At 45.0% G+C, this 21,885-nt stretch overlaps 1 protein-coding gene across 5 annotated transcripts in view; it reads left to right on the top strand.

Moving 5' to 3' along the window:
* The first annotated feature begins 7,723 nt into the window (after positions 1-7,723).
* SLC8A3 (solute carrier family 8 member A3) overlaps positions 7,724-21,885 on the top strand; it is a 142,883-nt gene continuing 128,721 nt past the window's right edge. For 2 of the 5 annotated variants that reach the window (XM_033187580.1, XM_033187575.1), the window contains exon 1: positions 8,121-8,725. The gene's annotated coding sequence lies outside the window, so the exon portion shown is untranslated. Of the gene's footprint in view, positions 7,806-8,041; positions 8,726-21,885 lie in introns of those variants that run through there. The other 3 variants (XM_033187576.1, XM_033187578.1, XM_033187579.1) reach the window with 3 other exon arrangements.

Here is a 21,885-nt window from a genome sequence, read left to right as displayed (position 1 = left end):
CCAAACAATAGAAAAAGAGGGACTCCTCCCTAACTCATTTTATGAGGCCAGCATCATCTTGATACCAAAACCTGGCAGAGACACAACAAAAAAAGAAAATTTCAGGCCAATATCCCTGATGAACATCAGTGCAAAAATCCTTAATAAAATTCTGGCAAACTGAATCCAGTAGCACATCAAACAGTGTATCCACCACAAGCAAGTCAGCTTCATCCCTGAGATGCAAGGCTGGTTCAACATATGCAAATCAATAAACATAATTCATCACATAAACAGAACCAATGACAAAAAACACATGATTAACTCAATAGATGCAGAAAAGTCCTTTGATAAAATTCAACATCCCTTCATGCTAAAAACTCTCAATGAACCAGGTGTTAATGGAACATATCTGAAAAGAAGAGCTATTTATGACAAACCCATAGCTAATATCATATCGAATGGGCAAAAGCTAGAAGCATTCCCTTTGAAAACTGGCACAAGACAAGGATGCCTTCTCTCACCACTCCTATTCCACACAGTATTGGAATTTCTGGCCAAGGCAATCAGGCAGGAGAAAGAAATAAAGAGTATTCAAGTAGGAAGAGAGGAAGTCAAATTGTCTGTTTGCAGATGACATGGTTGTATATTAAGAAACCCCATCATCTCAGTCTGAAAACTCCTTAAGCTGATAAGCAACTTTAGCAAAGTCTCAGGATACAAAATCGATGTGTGAAAATCACAAGCATTCCTATACACCAACAATAGACAAGCAGAGAGCCAAATCATGAGTGAACTCCCAATCAAAATTGCTACAAAGAGAATAAAATACCTAGGAATATTACTTACAAGGGACATGAAGGACCTCTTCAGGGAGAACTACAAGTCACTGCTCAAGGAAGGAAGAGAGGACACAAACAAATGAAAAAAAATTCCATGCTATGGATAGGAAGAATCAATATCATGAAAATGGCCATACTGCCCAAAGTAAGGTACAGTTTGAATGCTATTCCCGTTAAGCTACCATTGACTTTCTTCACAGAATTAGAAAAAACTACTTTAAATTTTATACGGAACCGAAAAAGAGCCCATATAGCCAAGATAATTGTAAGCAAAAAGAACAAAGCTAGAGGCATCACACTACCTAACTTCAAGCTATACTATAAGCTTACAGTAACCAAAACAGCATGGTACTGATACCAAAACAGTTATATAAACCAATGGAACAGAACAGAGGCCTCAGAAATAGCACCACACATCTATAGCCATCTGATCTTCGACAAACCTGACAAAAACAAGCAATGGGGAAAGGATTCCCTATGTAATAAACGGTGCTGGGAAAACTGGCTAGCCGTCTGCAGAAAACTGAAACTGGACCCCTTCCTTACACCTTACACAAAAATTAACTCAAGATCGATTAAAGACTTAAATGTCCAAACCAAAACCATAATAACCCTAGAAGAAAACCTAGTCAATACCATTCAGGACATAGGCATGGGCAAAGACTTCATGACTAAAATGCCAAAAGCAATGGCAACAAAAGCCAAAATTGACAAATGGGATCTAATCAAACGAAAGAACTTCTGCACAGCAGAAGAAACTATCATTACAGTGAACAGGCAACCTACAGAATGGGAGAAAATTTTTGCAATCTATCCATCTGACAAAGGGCTAATATCCAGAATCTACAGGGAACTTAAACAAATTTACAAGAAAAAAGCAAACAACCCTATGAAAAGTGGGTGAAGGGTATGAACAGATACGTCTCAAAAGAAGATGTTTATGCAGCCAAAAAACATGAAAAAAAGCTCATCATCACTAGTCATTAGAGAAATGCAAATCGGCCGGGCGCGGTGGCTCAAGCCTGTAATCCCAGCACTTTGGGAGGCCGAGGCGGGCGGATCACAAGGTCAGGAGATCGAGACCATCCTGGCTAACACGGTGAAACCTCGTCTCTACTAAAAATACAAAAACTAGCCGGGCGAGGTGGCGGGCGCCTGTAGTCCCAGCTACTCGGGAGGCTGAGGCAGGAGAATGGCGTAAATCCGGGAGGCGGAGCTTGCAGTGAGCTGAGATCTGGCCACTGCACTCCAGCCGGGCGACAGAGCAAGACTCCGCCTCAAAAAAAAAAAAAAAAAAAGAAAAAAAAAGAGAAATGCAAATCAAAATCAAAATGAGATACCATCTCACACCAGTTAGGATGGTGATCATTAAAAAGCCTGGAAACATCAGATGCTTGCAAGGATACGGAGAAATAGGTATGCTTTTACATTGTTGGTGGGAGTGTAAATTAGTTCAAGCATTGTGGAAGACAGTGTGGCAATTCCTCAAAGATCTAGAATGAAATACCATTTGACCCAGCAATCCCACTAGTGGGTATATACCCGAAGGATTATAAATTACTCTACTATAAAGACACATGCACACATATGTTTATTGCAGCACTGTTCCCAATAGCAAAGACTTGGAACCAACCCAAATGCCCATCAATGATAAACTGGATAAAGAAAAATGTGGCACATGTATGCCATGGAATACTATGCAGCCATAAAAAAGAATGAGTTCATGTACTTTGCAGGGACATGGATGAAGCTGGATGATTGCTTATTCTCAGCAAACTAACACAGGAACAGAAAACCAAACACTGCATATTCTCACTTGTAAGTGGGAGTTGAACAATGAGAACACGTGGACACAGGGAGGGGGACATCACACACGGGGGCCTGTCGGTGGGTAGGGCCCAGGGGAGGGAGAGCATTTAGGACAAATACCTAATGTGTGCGGGGCTTAAAACCTAGATGATGCATTGATGGGTGCAACAAACCACCAGGGCACATGTATATCTATGTAACAAACCTGTACGTTCTACACACGTATCCCAGAACTTACAGTAAAATTTTTTTGAAATGCAAATTAAAGCCACAAATTAAAGTTAAATTTACACCCACCAGAATGACTAACTTTAAGTAGTCTGACAATACTAAGTGCTGAGAAGAATGTGATCAAACAGTCTTGGAGAGGGGGGGTATAGGCAAATGTTCACAGCAGCATTATTCAAAAAATAAAACACTGGAAACAATTTAGATATCAAGAGCAGAGTACAAAGTTGAGTTGCATATTCATTCAAAGGAAACTATACAACAATGATAAATCACAGATTGCTGCTACACACAACAATATGGATGAACATGACCAAAATTATGTTGGACAAAGAACCCCCAAAAATAGTACTTTCCATCTGCTTCTATTTACATAGAGTTCAAAGTCACATAAGATTAATGTGTGGTTTTAGAAGTCAGGAGAGCCGTTCCCTCTGGAGAAGAGGAAGAAGCATAACTGGGAGAGGCATGAGGGGAGCTGCTGGAGTACTAGTAATATTTATTATTCTGGATGATGATTAAATAAAATATATTCACATTGTGAAAATTCTTTGAGCTATAGTTATGACTTGTGCACATTTCTGTATGTATATCCTACTGCAATAAACTTTATAAAAGGAAAAAAGAAATGATATTGAAGTGACAAATTTTTGAAATACAAGATATGACGAGATTAAAAATAATATAACTCATAGGAAAGAATTATGTCTCACTAAATACCCTATTATCAGACAGGGCTTACTAAACTTCCATCTTCCCCACAGAGTTGTTCCAGAACTTACCTTTAGCTTCAACTTGACTGCTCTTGATTGTATACTCCAAGTGCTGCGGAATGCTGGCACCTAGGTTGCTTGTGAGAAGAGACACTATGGCTTGTGTGGGATGCAGTGCCACTGGTGGCCAGGACTGGCAGGTCTGCTGCTTGTGAAGTGCCTGAGGCCCCACTTTTAGGGAAGCACTAACTTGTGGAGTTCTGCAGCATAATGATAAATACTGGGGCCTCACCAAGAAGCCACATGGTCCCTTCCCACTATTCATCCCATCTGCCCTATTACTTGCTGCTCAGCCTCTGGAGAAAGGGTATTCTCTGACAAGGACTCACAGAATTAGGGCTACTATGACAAAATACCAAAGACTGAGTGGCTTAAATAACAGAAATTATTTTCTCACAGTTCTGGAGGCTAGAACTCCCACATCAAGGTGTCAGCACATTTGATTTCTCTCTCCTTGGCTTGCAGATGGCGGCCTTCTCGCTGTGTCCTCACAAGGTTGTCCTTCTGTCTGTCTGTGTCCTAATCTCCTCTTCTTATAAGGATAGCAATCATAGTGGATTAGGGCCCACCCTGATGGCACTGTTTTAATTTTATTACCTCTATAAAGACCCTATCTCAAAACCCAGGCACATTCTGGGTACTAAGGGTTAGGGCTTCAACATCAAGTTTTGGGAGACACAATTCAGTCTGCTTTTAAAAGAGTCTGTCTAGTTCTTACCAAGCTCTGTGACTGGGCTGATTCCTGTAGCTTCTTGGGTCCTAAGTTTCCTCCAGACTTGCAAAGGAGGTTTGTGGCTCTTTACTCCCGATGCTGATGATAAATAGCTTGCTTTCCAGCTTTCCCGTGAACATCTCCTTGGGTTCCAGTACAACCAGATATAAATAACAATGGCAGAAGTGGAAGTATGGTGTCATTACATTTAATGTTTTCCAACCCTGTATGCATCTAGTGGGGAGAAAAAAAAACAAGTGAGAATGTCCAGAATTAAAAGCAGTCTGAGACTTCATAGGCCACATGAAAGTTGGCTATAGAACTTAAGATGAGAGAGAAGCGGGGTTGGGGGAGAAAAAAGTAGGGGAGAAGGAGAATTGATATATATTTGGGGATTGGTCTGTACTCACTGAATTTTCACAACAACCTCATGAGGTGGGCATTATTATTATTAATTAATTATTATGATTCCCATTTTACTGGTGAGGACACTGAGGCCCAGAATGCAGAGTTGGGTTTGCTATTTCAGTCTACCTAGAACTCAGAGGAACCCATGCAAATCAGCTCTGCCGACAGCATTGGTTGAACATGCTTTGGCACCTCTTGCCTTCCTCCCCCCAGCATTGCCCTATGACAGGTGACAAGAGGAAGACAAGGCTCCTGTCTGTTCTGTTTGGTAGTTATAAAAAAATGACATGACCAATTCTGTTGTTGTTGCTGGTTCAGTTTTAGTGAATAGGTAATGTTCACTGAAAAGATACCAATAGATATTAACAAGCAAACAAATAAAATTCTGACACAAGTAAAACTAATCCATAGTGACAGAAAGCAGATCAATAGTTGCCTGTGGGAAGAGCAGATGAGTATAAAGGGGCCTGAAAGAACTTTTGGGGGAGATGAAAATGTTCTATATCTTGATTGAGGTTGTTGCTCTACATGTATGTACTTGTATAAAAACTCATCAAACTATATACTTAAAACAGGTGAGTTTTTAGTAGTAGCAGTGATGTTTGGATACCTGTAACTTTATCTCCATTAGAAATGTTAGATATTTTAATATCATCAGTTAGTTTTTGCAGGTATCTTGAAATATTATTCATGTTCCTCACTACTGAGTTTTGCAGATTCATGTTCCTCACTACTGAGACAGTCATTTAGCCTGTGTGCTAGACCTTGCTTTTGATGCCTTCATAAAGCATATATCACAAAAAAGGTGAGTTGTTGTATGTAAATTATGCCTCAATAAAGTTGATTGATCTAAAGAGAAAAAACATCACCAGAAATCCCACCACCAAGAGATAACCAGTACCATTTTGGTGTTTTTATGCTGCCAGGGCATTCATCCCCACTCTGCTGCCCCTGCACATGCTGTGTTCTGGGTTTTTTTTTCCTCTCTGTCCATGATATATTATAAAAACCTTTCCATGCCAGTACACAGAATGCTGCATTGGTATTTTTACAGTGGTAGAATACAGCATTATGTCAACAAAACATGTTTACTTCACCAACTTGCTGTGTTGGAAAATTAAGATGTTTCCAATTTAGGCTGGGCGCGGTGGCTCACACCTGTAATCCCAGCACTTTGGGAGGCCGAGGCGGGCAGATCTCTTGAGGTCAGGAGTTCAAGACCAGCCTGGCCAACATGGTGAAACCCCATCTCTACCAAAAATACAAAAATTAGCTGGGTATGGTGGCACGTGCCTGTAATCCTAGCTACTCAGGAGGCTGAAGCAGGAGAATTGCTTGAATCCAAGAGGCAGAGGTTGCGGTGATCTGAGATCCCACCATTGCGTTCCAGCCTGGGCAACAGAGCAAGACTCCATCTCAACAACAACAACAACAACAACAAAAAGATGTTTCCAGTTTCCGATTTTTCACTCTTATAAACACTACCATGAATATCCTTGTAACTAAATATTTGAGCATATCCTTAATGATTGCCATAGAATAATTTTCTTCCAGTAAAATTACTGGGTCACAGGCATTCACATTTTTAAGGAATTTGATGTATCTTTCAAAATTGCCCTCCCTAAAAACTGTATCAATTTATATGCCCACTAGCCATCTCTTTGTCTCTACTGTAGACTCTCATTGTGTAGACTCAGCATTGTGACTCTCCATGGGAGCAGACACAAGGTAAGTCCCAGTAATTGACATATCCCGAGATCCCATAACTTGAGAAGCTATTGAAACCTTTCAAAGTCAGTCCCAGCCCTAACTTTAAATGAAATTCAAGACCCATAAAGGTTCAGGGGTCTGAAAGCACTCCTACTGAGCACATCCAGGACTAGGACTCGGGACTCAGGCCAGAAACCACCACACAGCTTGCTAAAGGAACATTGAGTCAAAGGACCAGCAAAAACCTCCTGCCATCTCAGGCTTAGAGATTCCCTAGTCTCTATACCCCACTTAATCTCTTTGAACCAAGCCTTGCTCCAGAGCAGCTGGGCAGCGGAGCCAGGGATCTCAGGAGTCACACACACTGTTGAGATGTCAGCACAACTCCAGTTGGTTGCATTTTATTTCAACCCTTGGTTCTGCTGCACATGGCCTTGGGATGGTTATTTAACCTAAGGCTCAATTTCCTCAACAGAAAAATGAAGTTGGTAATTGTCCCTAGCTCACAGAGTCTTAGCAGGATGGCGTGAGATAATACAATCAAATTCACTAGCACCACTCCTGGCCCTTAAAAGATGCTGATATTTGGTAAGTATTATGATCATTTGTCGGTCCCTCACACTTAGCTTCAGGCAGCAGAGAAGCCTGAGAGAACAACTTCCTGCCCTTACATTCTGACTTTTCTGCACTGGCGTCGCTACAAAGGGCCAGCCACCAGGCTCATTTTAGATTTGCCTAATGCCACCGATAAGCTAAGGGCTTGAAACCCCATTCTTAGGAGTGGCTTGCCCACCCCGCATGCCTCTAGGACCAAGCCTGACAAATATAGCAGAAATTACAGGCGTCTGATTTAAGGCTACGTGTGTACACTTCGCCTGAGCCAAGCCCCAAGCCCTAGTCCCGCTGCTGCATCAAAGGACCAGCTCTCTTCCAGCCTCTGGGCCCAGAGTAAGCAGCAATTTGGGAGGCAGCCCCCTCTTATTTTTAGCTTTAGAAACCCGAAAAGCCAACATACCAGAGCTCACCCAAGCGTCTCTCACAAGCTGTTGTTTGACTTGGGTTGAGAAAATGACAGGCTGGGTTGTGCACCAAGACGAGAAGAAAAAAGAGGGGGAAAAAGGAGTTTTCTTTTCCCTCTACTGCCAACCTCCATCCCCCTCAACTCCTCCCCTAGGCCTGGGTGGACCCTGCCTGGGTAATAGTTCCCTGCTATATTTAAAAACCACAGATGTGTTTGGTGGAGACTTAATTTCGGAATTGCAGGCAGCGTCTCCTGAGGACAAGGGGAAAGCCGGTGCCGCGCGCCCGCCTGCTGCCTGGAGCTCCCAACTCGGCGGAATCCAGGTCAGGACGCGCCGCCGTTTTGATGTGCTGCCGGCCGGGAGGCGTGGGCACCAGGCTCCAGCGACTGGGGTGGCTGGACGCGGGGCAGGGGTTCGATCTGAATTCGGCCCTCGGGGGCTCTGGATACGGGTTGCGGGATGCGGGCTCGACTTCCTCGTTGCCGGTAGAGGAGCGTTCTGAGAGTCTCCCCTCGGCGCGTGAGGATAAATATGCACGGCTTGTCATTCGGTGCGGCGCTCTCTCCCAGCTGATAGGGTGACGTTCCGTTTGGAGGCTTGGAGATTGGCTTTTTGATTTGGCTTCTCGCGGCAGCTTAATGGGCAAAGCTCTCCGCTCGCCCAGAAACCAGCCTCTCCGCGCGTCCCCTCTGCGCGCGGCGAGGCCGAGACGTCTCCCGCGGTGACAGCGTGCAAGGCGGAGAGCCGGCGCGCTCCCAGCCCCGGGAAAGCCCAGGCGACGCGACCGCAAGCCCGAGCCCGGGTCCCTCGGAGCCGCCAGGGCGCGCCGGGCTGCTCCCCTTCCTGCCCCTCCCGGCAGGAATCCCCAGCCGCCCGCGGCCGGGACTCCGGGCCTCTCCCGGGCGTAGATTCCAGCCCCGGCTCTGGGTAGGGGTTTCCCTCTTTCTGAAATCCGCGCGGAAAGACCCCTCCCGGGGCCCCTCGCCCTGGCCCCAGACACCCGCCCGCCTAGACCCCGCGCTCCAGATGCGCTGCCCGGCAGCTCCTTGACAGCTGCGAGCCCACAAACCCCGGCGGGCGGGCGGCGGCGGACTGACATGCCCCGGACGCGGCTGCGGCCGGCGGGCAGCCCGCGGGGGCGATGAGCCGCTGCGGCCGGTGAGGCGCCCGGTGGCGGGGGCATCGCGTACCTTCCTCACCCCCCTCACTTGCCCACTCCGCTCGGGAGGCCGAGAGGAAACGGTGAGTAATGGGGTGAGCCTCCTGCCCTTCCCCCTTAGCGGGCAGCCGAACCATGGGAGGTAGAGGTTGGGGGGTTTGGGATGCCCCTAAGAGGATCCCTGATTGTGAATAACGGGGTTAAGTTATTTCTCAAGATCATTCATATGAACCACCTTCCTGTGGATTTAGTGCCAAGAGAAGTGGGGGGAGGGTGCCCCGGAAAGTGTACATTGTGTATGCGGTGTTGGGGAGGCAGATCTGGCAGAGTGGGTGTCCACGGGAGGGTGCCGCCGGGTGGGGAGGGGCAGAGAGAGATAGATGCCTGGGCAGATGAGTACAGTCGGATCGTGAGCATGTTGGGTTGGTAGCGGGTGCTGTTTGGGGAGACTGCTGTGTTGTGTGCTGGATGCATGTGGGCATACGTGTGCTGCCTGGGCCAGGGCGTGTTGTGCTTCTGGTGCTGTGAGTGTCCGTCGGGTTTGGGGGCTAGCAGGGAAGCTGGTTATCCACTCCGCGCGCGCCCGCGTGCACATACGCACGCACGCGCTCACCCCAATCTCGGGACTCCACCGCCGCGGGTCGGGAGCTGCAGCCCCAGCGCACCGACCGCTGGGGCCAAGGGGGCGGGGAAGAAGGAGGGTTTCTCAAGTCCTGCACTCTTCAGCCCCTGGTGGTCTGCGTGGTCTGGGGCTCGGTGGAAAGAATCGAAATATATAACTAACCCTCCCCTGATCCCCCAACACACGCGCGCGCACACACACACACACACACACGCGCGCTCTCTCTGTCTCTCTCACACACACACACACACACACACACACACAGCCAAAGCCCTCATTCAGACGCTAGCGCTGCTGCTCCTGCAGGCCCTGGCTGACCTGCCCAGAGGACCCGAGCCACTGGGAGAGATGATGAAAGCAATTTGCCCCGGGGGAAAAAGCAGTTTTTCGTCTTAATTCATTGTGTTTTATGTTTAACCGTGTGGTAGTGGTGGTGGTGGCGGGGTGGGGTTAAATAGAAGAAATGCCTTTAATGCAGTACCATAAATTTACCTGCTCATCGCAGCTTGTTTCTCTCTCTCTCCTCGCCCCACACCCCCACCCTTCTCTTCTCTTCTCTCCTCCTTTCCCCTTTCTCTCTCTTCTCTCTCTCCTTTCCTGGCGATTAATAAACAAACCTCTGAACGCATTCGGCGGTTAGGTCTCCCGGGCAGAAGAATTGAAATTGGTTTCAATTTATCAGAAACGCAGACTGCAGCAGGCGCCGCCAAGCTCCTGGGTGGTCAAGAAACACCCGAAGGGGGTGGGGGGAGGAGAGAGTTGAGGAGGGTGGAATGCGGGTACGTGATAGGAACACATCCGGCCTTCTGGTGGGGCACCAAAAGGGAAGCCTCCTCGGCCCCTGGCGACCCGGTGACTTGCAGCGGCGTGTGATTAATCTTCCACAGCTGTCGTGCCCCATCCACTTGAGCTGAGCTCTTGTTTACCTCGATTTTCAAATATAGCTGCTGCGCCATGCTCTTCCTGAAATAGGGGGATCAGTTCACCCTTTTTGGGCTCTTGGCCTTCTGCCAGGGCTTCTTTTTGCTGGCCTCACTGGCTGGATTCAAGTTTGAGAGGAACCTGCCCCTTCATGCATTGCAGGTCTCCAAAGGAGGATGGCTGATGGTCAGAGCTTAGGGTAACTAGATGTTGACTGATCACCCAGCCCCTCATTGCAATCTACAATGCCCAGCAGCAGTCCCCTCATACAAGTCCACTTTGTAGCCTCCTTTTTCTTTAAATAAAATGTAGATACTGGGTTGAGAAAAAGCAGATAAGGCCTATAGAACTGAACTTGGTTGAAGTGGTTCTTTCTTTAACTTGATGGAGAAGGGAAGGCCATTCATGCAGTTTCCTCCACTTGGAATCCTTTATTTTTCTCCCAACATACTCCTAAAGTACTCCTACTCAAGCTTCGCTCTCAGCTCACTAGTTACTTCCTCAAGGAAGCCTTTCATATCCTCCCTGACTAGGCCAGATCCCTGCTTATTATACATCTGTATTAGTCCGTTCTCACACTGGTAATAAAGACATACCCAAGTACTTTACAAAGGAAAGAGGTCTAATGGACTCACAGTTCCACAGGGCTGGGGAGGCCTCAGGAAATTTACAATCATGGTGGAAGGGGAAGAAAACACGTCCTTCTTCACACGGCAGCAGCAAAGAGAAGTGCCAAAGAAAGGGGGAAAAGCCCCTTGTTAAGCCATCAGATCTTGTGAGAACTCACTATCATAAGAACAGCAGCATGGGGGTAACTGCCTCCATGATTCAGTTACCTCCCTGGCTTCCTCCCAAGATACGTAGGGATTATAGGAACTACAATTCAAGATGAGATTTGGATGGGGACACAGTCAAGCCATATGTGGCCGTGGAGTCCATTGGATTCCAAAAGAAAAGTATTTGTTTATTCATTCAGTTAGCCATTTATTCAATAAGTGTTCAACAGCCACCTACTCTGTCAGGCATGTGCTAAGTCCAGAGGCAAATGAAATAGAATGGACCCTTTCCTCATAAACACTCATAATCTGAAGTTATATTTTTGAAGTATATTAAAGATGCACATTAAATTTATGTATGTGATTAAGTAATGCCAGGCACACCTCTAGACAACAGACTCCACAAAGGGAGGAAACTGTGTCCCCAAGGCCTAGCACTGTGCCTGGCATAGGATAGGTACCCAGTAAATGTTGGTTGAGTGAGTGGAATTAGAGGAGCAACTACATTCTTTCCTTCTCTGTTCCTGCTCTTCTGAGCTCTCCTTTACACTGCCACCTACAGCTTCCTGGTGGGAGAAGGGAGAATATGGTTACTGAACTGACCCTGTTAAAACTATTCCCATGCCCTGTGCTCCTCCAAGGGATGGGACCCTAAAGCTGATAGGTTGTCCTCTTCCCCCAGCCCTGTCCTGTGCCTGTGCAGGGTGGTTCCTTTTGCATTCTCTGGGCACAGTTGTTGGTATTGTTTATGGGCACTGATAGTGGGCATGTTCCCCAGCCTTCATGCTTTAGTCATTGCCCATGATCAGGATTTGGGAAATGTATCACACATCTGGACTTCTTTTCAAACTATTGAGATTAGATAAAAAGAAAGGAATAGGCCGGGCGTGGTGGCTCACGCCTGTAATCCCAGCACTTTGGGAGGCCGAGGCAGGTGGATCACTAGTTCAGGAGTTCAAGACCAGCCTGGCCAACATGGTGAAACCCCGTCTCTACTAAAAATACAAAAATTACCTGGGCATGGTGGCAGGCACCTGTAATCCCAGTTACTCGGGAGGCTGAAGCAGGAGAATTGCTTAAACCCAGGAGGCGGAGGTTGCGGTGAGCCGAGATCATGCCACTACACTCTAGCCTGAGTGACAGAGCGAGACTCTATCTCAAAAAAAAATTAAAAAAAAGGAATAACCCCCTTCACTTAAGCTTGGTTGCTTTGCCTAAGAGATTCAAATATGTGATGAGGCTCAGAAAAACACTGGACTCCAAAAGAAAAAGCATTCGTTTATTCACTCAGCTAGCCATTTATTCAATAAATATTCAACAGCCACCTACTCTGCCAGGCATGTGCTAAGTAGAGAGGCAAATAAAATAGAATGGCCTCTTTCCTCATAAACACACATTCCAGCAAGGATGACCAGTTAGTGAATGGACAATTACTGTATAAAGTGATTTCTGCCGGTAGAGGGTAAACCCCATGATAATGGAAGCATATAGGAGGAGCACCTCTTCCTAGGGGCTTAATGAGGACTTGTAGGGACAGCTAAGCCCAGAAAGGGAGGATGGGTAGGAGTTAGCTTTGGTGAAAGAAAAGAGGAGAGGAAGAAAAGAGGAGAGGAAAGTGGAGGGAGAAAGTGTTATGAGTGAAGGGATTAGTATGTAAAGACCTAACATAGATAAGAGCTCTTCCAAATGACTGAAGACAGAGATTAAAATGCAGGGGAGTTAAGTCTGGAGAAGGCATAGGGGTCAAACCTTGAAGGGCTTGTACTCCATGCTAAGAATTTCCACTGAGTTTCCAATGCAGGGTCAGGAAAATGTTGACTACTGATTTGAAAGGTCAGGCTTGCGTTTGAGATAGTGTACTGAACCTGGAACGTAGGAGAGAGAGGGAGGTAAAGGGGAACTGTATAGAAACCCAGGTGTATGGTCCTGGCAGCCTATGAAGGTGAGGGCAGAGGTTTCCTCTTTCTGTTTCAATGTACAGACTGTCACCGGTAGCAACTACTTGGGGCAGTGTCGCATGGGAGGTAAAAAGAATTTACCAAGACAGTTGTAGGTTAAAAAATAAAAGTCAGATTTATTAGAGAAAGTATGTAGGTTAAAAAATAAAAGTCAGATTTATTAGAGAAAGTATGAAGATAGTATGAAGGAAGCAACAGGCAGGTCAGCAAGAAACGAAAGAGCTGACTGCAAGGAGACAAAGGCTTGCTGGGGACTTACAGGATGGGGCTTGTGCTGGAGAGAGCTATGTGCAGTACTGATAATGCCAAGCTTGCAGTGAGTTAACTTGCACTTTTCTATCAGCCGATGGTCTGGTGATAGCTGGGTACAGGAAGATTGTGAGTTATTTGCACAGGAGGCCTATGTGTCCTGGACCATGAAAAAAGGCAGACTTACAGCTTATCTGCTTTCTCTTTTTGCTTTCCCCTGGTCCTGCCAGCCTGACCTCTTTTCCCTAATTAGGACTCCACACAAACCAGAGATACCCTTCTAGGAAAGCGTTTCACTAATTTTCTCTAATGAGATTGGTTTATGTTTGGTTGTTCATTAGTGTTTTGAATGGGCCCTCTAAACTCAACACTGGGCAGATGCCTTAGGGGAAAAGAGAAAGGGCTCCACAGAGTGTAAGACATATTTCCTGGCCAACTGAACTGCAGAGCAAAGCAAACTCTCAAAGATTTGAGATGGAGAGATCCGTGAAGGCTGAGACAGGCCTGAAGAAGGAGTCTGGAAGGGTAAGAATTTAGGTCCATGGAGACTATAGAGCAAGACATCTAGATAGGAGACTCACATGTGTATGTACATGGGTATTTAAAAATAATATGGTGAGTGAATAAAAGCTAATTCTAGAATCCAGGGTACTTGGATATGGCATACAGAATCGCATCTAGTAAGAAGAAAACAGCTCTGTTTCATCTATATATAATTTGGAACAGACCAAATAGCATTTACTGCCTCGATATTTGGAATGACAAATAGGGCTTTCCTAGTTGTGTTCAGGAATGCTGGGTCATGTCGGGACTAGATCTGGAAGTGGGACCAGAAGCTGTGCTCCTGCCATGGCTTCCATGTGATAATTTCCAAATCACTCAACAGGAGAGGACCTCAAAGTCCAAAAGAATGAAACCAAACAGTGTGAGCTTGGTCAGCATTCTTCCTTTGCACCCTGATTTATCCACTGGGTTCCTCATCCTTCCCTGTCACTAATCTTAGAGTAAAAAACAAACAAACAAAAACAAAATGCTTCATTTCCTACAGTGCCCAGGAGCTCACCCTTGCCCTAGTTTGGTAAACTGCCCCAGTTCCACCTCTTATCTGAAGTGTCTTTCTCCTTCAACACAGAATCCTCTCCTTCCACAAACCCTGTCTTAAAAAGAGTATCACTTCTCTAATTCCTTTTCCCCATTATACTCTTTCCCCATCATGCCTTCAACAAACTCTTGACATTTTGATCATTTGTCCCTATTTTCTCATCATTCATCCACTCACTTCCCACTTTTCTCCACCTTCTCCCCAACTCTCATCCACCAAGGACTTCTCATTCCCCAAAATGTAATGACTTATTACAAATAGCTGCCTGCTGTCCTCCCTCTTTCTTTCTCTGTCTCTCTCCCTCCCTGCATCAGATAATATTGACAATTAGCTCCTTAAGTCTTTCCTCTTTTGACTTCTTTCACACAGAGCTCTGTAAGTCTCACTACCTCTACATGGCCCCTCTTCCACTTCCACTCCAAGATTCTCTCCTCTCTCCCAATGTTTCCTTTCTCCATTATCCCTTGGCAGTCTCCCTGAATGGTTTGTGCTGTTACTGCAGTGTGGATAGTTCCCAGAGTCTGTGACTCTAGCTCTCCAAGCCGGATGTCTTATTTCTTGTCTTGATTTCCACATGGCTGGAAATATCTCCAACAAGATGTCCTGTTAACTCCTCCTGAATTTTTACTAACCTGACATCATCTTTGTCCTTAGCAGCTTCTCCTCCTGACTTCCCACTTTCTCTTGATGGCACCAACAAACTTCTAGTCACCCTGACTTGAAATCTCCAAGTTTATCTTTGAACTCATCTCCCTGGTTCCCCAAGTATTGCTTGATGTATTTTATAAGCCTGTGCCCCTCTTCTTCATCTCAAACACTACTCAAGTGCAGATTTTATCACCTCTTGTATAAAAATAATAATAATATGTGTGTGTTTACCATCTGTCAGCTACTCTGTTGCAAAGTGCTTTACCTTGATTTTCCCATTTAGTCCTTACTATGGCTGTGCGAAGTAGTTACTATTATTATACTGTAAAAAACAGCTTTCTGCCATCTTCCCAACTTCAACCTTTCCCTCTTTCAATTCATTTTAATCAGTTACAAGATTCACCTCCTAAAATGCCCTTGTAAACTTACCATTTTTCTGTGTAAAAAACTTTGAAGGGCATTCCATTTTTTGCAGTTCCTTGTATTCAAGGCCCTGTATGGGCAGGTGTCCCACTCCATATCTAGCCTCACTTTTTACAGTTCCCTTGCCCTTTCTGCCTTTGTGCATTTGTTCACAGTTTACCTTCCCCTAAGACTTCTGCTTGTTCTTCAGTGTTCAATTCAAATGCCTCTTCCTGATGGGAAGGCTTTATGGAGAAACTATCCCTTCCTCCTGTGAATTTTAATAACGTGACATCTGTTTTTCATTAGCCCTTTACACTTTCTGAAATGCATTTTTTTTTTTTTTGCATGTGGCTTACCATCCCTCCCAGAGCAAGTGCTTTTTCTGTCTCCCACTCTATGTCACATGATGCCTGAAAGACAGTAGGTGTTCAATGAAAAACTGGAGTGAATATACTCCCTCACCCATGAAGCAGGTGAAACAAGGTCAAGAAAGGGGATCTATACTATTTCCAAAAATAAGACAATGGTAGAGTCAAAATTCAAACCAGGGACAGGAAAATGGTGTAACAGAGGAGGCAACGAATTGGTGATAAAAGGTTATGTTCTAATTCTTATCACTTCTGACAACCACAGGTGAGACTCACCTCTGCTCTCTGGGCCTTGGATTCCTTATCCATCAAAAGAATTTGTGTTGGATGTGTTGACTTTTATGTTCCTCCCTGACCTGACCATTCTGTATTCTGTGAGTCTTGTTTCATAGCATACAGATTGTCTACTGCTGAGAATACTTTCAGTGCTGACAGTATCTTTCATTTCAGAAACTTCCAACTGTAACTTGAAGCCTCTAGTGTATCTGTTACCACATTGAGTCTCTAGAGATCAACTTGGCCAGTCAACTCAGCTGTCCAGCCTGTAAGCTGCCCTAAATTGGTTAGAGTGCCCCAAGGGCCCCAGGTTGGCACTCCTCAATGTGCAGTCATCAGTCAGCTCCCACTGCAGTATTCTAGGGCATTCTCAGAATGACTAGTAGTGCTCTAGGCTCCCAAATGTTCCAGACATCCTATCTCAACTCCTGCACTTCTGCCTTTCATAGAGCCCCCAGAAAAGATGTGTTTAGAGCCATGTAGATTCTGCTGAGAGTCTAGTAAAACCACTCTGCTCAGCAGCTTTCCAGATGCTCCACCTACCACAAACATACCATTGTACTCCCTCCCCAGTGAGACAGGAAGAATCCTCTTGAGCCAGTGCCTTTTCGCCCCTGAAAAGAAACTAATAGAGGAATCAACCTCAAGGGGAAATCATTAGGGGAGAGCACATCTGTGAAGACAGTAGCTAGATCTGCTGGGAGTCTGAGGAATCTGCTCCTAGCACCCCCTTGTAATAGGAGGGCCCAGAGCATCCCTAGGGTTGATTATACAAGAGAACTACCCAGACTTGTCTCAGAGAGATGACTTTGACTGCTTGCCAGGTTTTATTTGTTCTTCAATCAGGCAATGATATGATTTAATTCCATATTTCAACATTTAAAAAATTAAAATAAATTAAATGGCATTAAAATACATCTGGCTTCTGGAGAATAGTATGAGAACTATGTACATAAAGGAGGCTGATCACCAGCATCCCTTGATGGCTTTGCAACAGGGCAGAAGATGTCAGCCTCCCCCATGGGTAACCTCAAAAGATAGAGCCCAAGTGGTTCTCTCTTGGCAACAGGGAAGGGCAGGAACAATGTCTACCTGAGGCTGCCCTGGGTTTCCTGCTCCTCTAACTCCAGCCCTGACTTCCTTTCAGTTGCAGGGGATGCTTTCTCTTGGCCCTTCCCGACATGACACACTCCTTCAGCCTGCTGAAAGGAGACATCTGGCGTTCAGAGCACCAAAGTTTGGTTCTGGCTCCATTATTTATTGGCATAGAAACACTCAGCAATAAACTGAGCCCCAATTTCTTCTTCTGTGTGATCATCCTCACAAGAAGGATTAAATAAGATCCTGTGAGTGAGAAGATCTTTGTAAACCCCTAGCAAATAGCATTGCTTAATATTTATTGAATGAATGATGCAGTATAAATGCCGATTATCATTATGCCATACTCTGAAGGAAAAGTGAGGTGCCAATGAGAGGACTAGGATTGGGAGAGGAGGTTGTGTTTAGAATTAGACTCGTGACTTTTGTCCAAACATTATGTGGTCCCATTGGTTCTTGAGAATGAACAAAACTATCTGCACTCTGAGGTCATTGGCTTTAACCATAAGGCTTGCCAGGAAGTTTGAAGTCTCTTCCTAGATGCATCTTTCCAGAATCACTTAATGAAAACTCCTGTAGAGTCATTTTGCATCCATTCAACAAATACTTACTGAGTACTCCCTCTGCCAGCACTAGCCAAGGCACTGGGAATACTGTGGTGAACAAAAGGGACGAGATTCCTGCTACTATGGAGTATATATTCGATGATAAACTAGTAAACAAGCAAACAAAAACAAGGATGATTTCATCAAGTGCATATGGGGTATAAAGAAAATGAAAAGTGATGTTACAAGAGAGTACTAGAGGGAAAGATTGCCCTTAGATAAGACAGGTGGGGGAAAGTCTCTCAGAGAGGGATATCTACGGCCTGAATGAAACTTAAAAGTGACCTCTGTGGATATTTAGGGTAAGGTTGTTCCAAGTAGAGAGAACAGTAGATGCAAAAGTCCTAAGACACATGCTTGCCTGTTCTAGAAACTTCCAAGTATTTCATCTAGATTGGAGTGGAGTATGGATGGAGCAAAACAAAATGGTAGGAGATTTGAAAGGTCAGCGAGTTAGAAGCTAGACGAGAAGTCAGTAGGAGGTGGGGTGCCACAGAAAGAGAGAGGGTACAAAGAATGGCATGATCTATCTGATTTACATTTTAAAGAGACTTTCTGGCTGGGCGCGGTGGCTCAAGCCTGTAATCCCAGCACTTTGGGAGGCCGAGACGGGTGGATCACGAGGTCAGGAGATCGAGACCATCCTGGCTAACAGGGTGAAACCCCGTCTCTACTAAAAAAATACAAAAAACTAGCCGGGCGAGGTGGCGGGCGCCTGTAGTCCCAGCCACTCGGGAGGCTGAGGTAGGAGAATGGGTAAACCCGGGAGGCGGAGCTTGCAGTGAGCTGAGATCCGGCCACTGCACTCCAGCCCAAAAAAGAGAGACTTTCTAGCTATTTTGTGGAACGTAGATTATAAGGGGTGGAACAAGGTTGGCAGCTGTTGCAGTAGTCCAGGTGAGAGATGTAGTATTAAATATTAAATCTCCAGCAACTAGAATGGAACGTGACATGTATTTGGCACTCAATAAATTTGAGAATGCATCCAGGCAGAAATGATCTTCAAAGAACCTACAACTGTGATGGGCACATCACAGTGCTCGACAAATACTTTTGTTCATGAATCAATGAACAGCATCAGGCTTTCTTGTAGCTACTCTAGATTAACTTGAAGTTAATCTCAATATTTTGGATCTTTTACAAGTAATTCTTATCTTTCTAGCTAGCACTATTTCTTAGGAGCAATATGTTCCATGGGTTCATTTTTTCCTGTGTGAAACTGTGCGGTCATTTGAAACAGATCTGAGATGTCTAACTCCACAATCTTTAGGCAGTGTTCATAAATCCCCAAACCCTTTGCTCACATTTAGATACTGATCTCATATACCTTTCTGTGTGTCACTCCAGAGGGGTGACCAGACCTGCTTCATCAGTGCATCTCCAGAACTTATCACAGTCTGATCTACTGAATCCACAAATGGTTATTCCCTTGACTAGACTGAGGAACACTCTAAGGCCTTGGTTGGGTTCCATTCGTCCCACAGTTACAGGAAGTCCTAAAGCTAAGAAGATATCTAAGTTGGATGGTTTCGTGTTGATTCCTTCAGCTTCCATTCCTTGGGGCCTGGAGATCTCAGGATCAGGGTGAACTTTGCAGGGTCAGTGGAGGAAGGGGCCTGATGTGGTGTGGTCCTTGTTAGGCCTCTTCATTCCTCTTCACCATCATCTTCTGTTTCCATTGGTCTCCAACTTACATGGATTCTCCTTTCAGTGCCTCTGAAATCCAAGCCTTCCCCAGCAGCCCTTCTCCCACTGCCTTGGTTCAGGTCTCCATTGCCTCTCACCCCAGTCCTGGGAGAGTCTGGACTGGTCTTCATGCCTCCAGTCTTGCTCTGCTTTCATTCACCTATCCTGTTCCCACACTGTCATCACTCTAGGCTGCCTATCCAAAAGAAAAACATTGATCTTGTCCCTCCTATGACTAAAAACCTTCAGTGTTTCCTTATGCCTCCAAGAGAATGCCCACATTCCTTGGCCAGGCACACAAGGCCTCTTACCAGCGATTCCTCACTTATCTCCACAGCTTCTCTCAAGTCTTTCAGCCATACTGCTCATCCTTCTGGAAACAGACACTGCTTGTTCAGGCTTCCATGCCCTTTAGCATGGGCTTCCTATGGCCTTTGTTTGAGATGTATTGGCTTCCACCCAGTTAACTCCTGTTCATTCATTAAATCCTAGATCTAATGTTAGCTGGTTCATGCAGCCGGCCCCAGTGATCCCAAGCAGTGCTATACCTTCCTTTCTTGTGATCTCTTGGCACGTTGCACATGCTTCTAAATCTGGTACTTGTTTCGTTGTAATTATTTGGTTTTCTGTCACTGTTCTCCAGTGAAGTGTGTGCTTCTCTAGAGGGATTATATTTTATTCATATTACTCAAATTCAGAAAACCATGCTCACAGCATCCCTGACAGATGGTTCTCCAGCCTCCAATTTGAACACTGCCAAAGATGGGCGAAATCACTGGATATTATCCCTTCTATTTTTGCACATTCATTCGATGTACTCATTCATTCAATAAATATATACTGAGCATCTACGATATGCCAGGCACTGATTTAGGCACTGGGGATACAGAAATATCAGATAAAAATTTCTACCCTCTTGGAACTTATATTCTAACTTTTTTGAGTGTGTGGAAAAAAATGAGTTTAGAACAAATTAACCTTCTCAGCATAATTCAGTGAAAGTCAGCCTGTGACACATAAGCTGGGTTTCATACAAATGCATGCATGCCTGCATGAATGAATAAATGAGTAAGCGAGTGAATGAACAAAGAGGCCATGAGGAAGTGTGAAGTAGACCTAAGCTATTATCACTGAAAGGAAAAATAATTAGAAATACAACTTGCTGAAAATGGATGAATAGCATCATTTTCCTACAAAGACAAGGGAATTATGGATCTTTTATATTTCATCAGTCAAGTATAAACCAAGTAGACAGCAAGTTTAGGGAAAGACAAAGGGAAAATCTGCTTATGTGGGTAGAGAATTGATGCTGACTATTCTTGGCAAGGTATGAAAGGAAGTGAGATTTCAAGAAGGTGAGATGTTTGTCCAGAGCATAGAAATGTCTTGTGGTACCCATTTGTGAGTCAGTACATGATCTGCTATAAGTCCTTCTCCCAGTCCAAAGAAAGTCTCTAGTGCCTGGAATTTCTGGGATGCAAATGTCATAGTCAGGTGAGGTTCCTTCTCTTCTCTCCCAGGATTTTCAACCTTGTCTGTGTCTTAAAATCAACTAAGGAACTTTTCAAAAACATAAATATTTAGGCTTCTCTCCCAGAGATTTCAAAACTTAGGTCTGGAGTAGGATCCAGATGTCTGTATTTTTTAGAACTCCATGATTATTCAGATGTACAGCCATCTCTAGAATGTGATCCTGGTTCCATCACTGTCTCCAACTGGAGGATTACTTAAATGCAGATGTAGATCCAGCCATGGGAAAAACAAAACTTAAATTAAGCTGAGCTAAGCCCTCTCTCTTCATGGCTTTCTGGCCCACTCTTCAGTGTTTGTAACTCCCCAGATCTGTCAAGGATTTGCAGAGGGCAAAGTCCTCTAGTTTACACAAGTCTAGCACATTTCAGTCATCTTTGAATCATAGAATTTTAGAGGCAGAGAGGGTATCAGAGATCAAGTTCAACCTCTTCCTCCTATCAATAGAGTTTCACAGAGTGTGACGATTCATTGTTACAAACAAAAAAGCTTCCCCTTTGGGAGGCTGAGGTGGGCGGATCACTTGAGGTCAGGAGTTCGAGACCAGCTTGGCCAACGTGGTAAAACCATGCCTCTACTAAAAAATACAAAAAATTAGCCGGGTGTGGTGGTGCACACCTGTCATCCCAACTACTTGGGAGGCTGAGGCAGGAGAATCACTTGATCCTGGGAGGCAGAGGTTGCAGTGAGCCGAGATTGTGCCACTACACTCCAGCCTGGCCGACACAGTGAGACTCCTCAAAAAAAAAGCTTCCCTATATTGAGTTGAAATTTTTCATAGGGCTTCCAGAAGAGTGTGGAAGATGGATAGGTAAACAGATATGCCCAGTACAGTGTGATAAGTGCTTCATGGGTGACCAAAGTGTTAGAAGAACCCAAGAGAATAAATGACTCACTTTATAATTAGAGGAAGACACATTTTCAGGGAAGGCTTCCCAGAAGACACAGAACTTTCTGGAGCCTGAAGTTCTTGACCTAAGGGATCTTGATTCCTAGCCT

Source organism: Trachypithecus francoisi, unplaced genomic scaffold, assembly GCF_009764315.1.
Source record: "Trachypithecus francoisi isolate TF-2019V2 unplaced genomic scaffold, Tfra_2.0 Lachesis_group3, whole genome shotgun sequence".
Classification (NCBI taxonomy): Eukaryota; Metazoa; Chordata; class Mammalia; order Primates; family Cercopithecidae; genus Trachypithecus; species Trachypithecus francoisi.
This window is presented reverse-complemented; position numbering and strand designations above follow the sequence as displayed.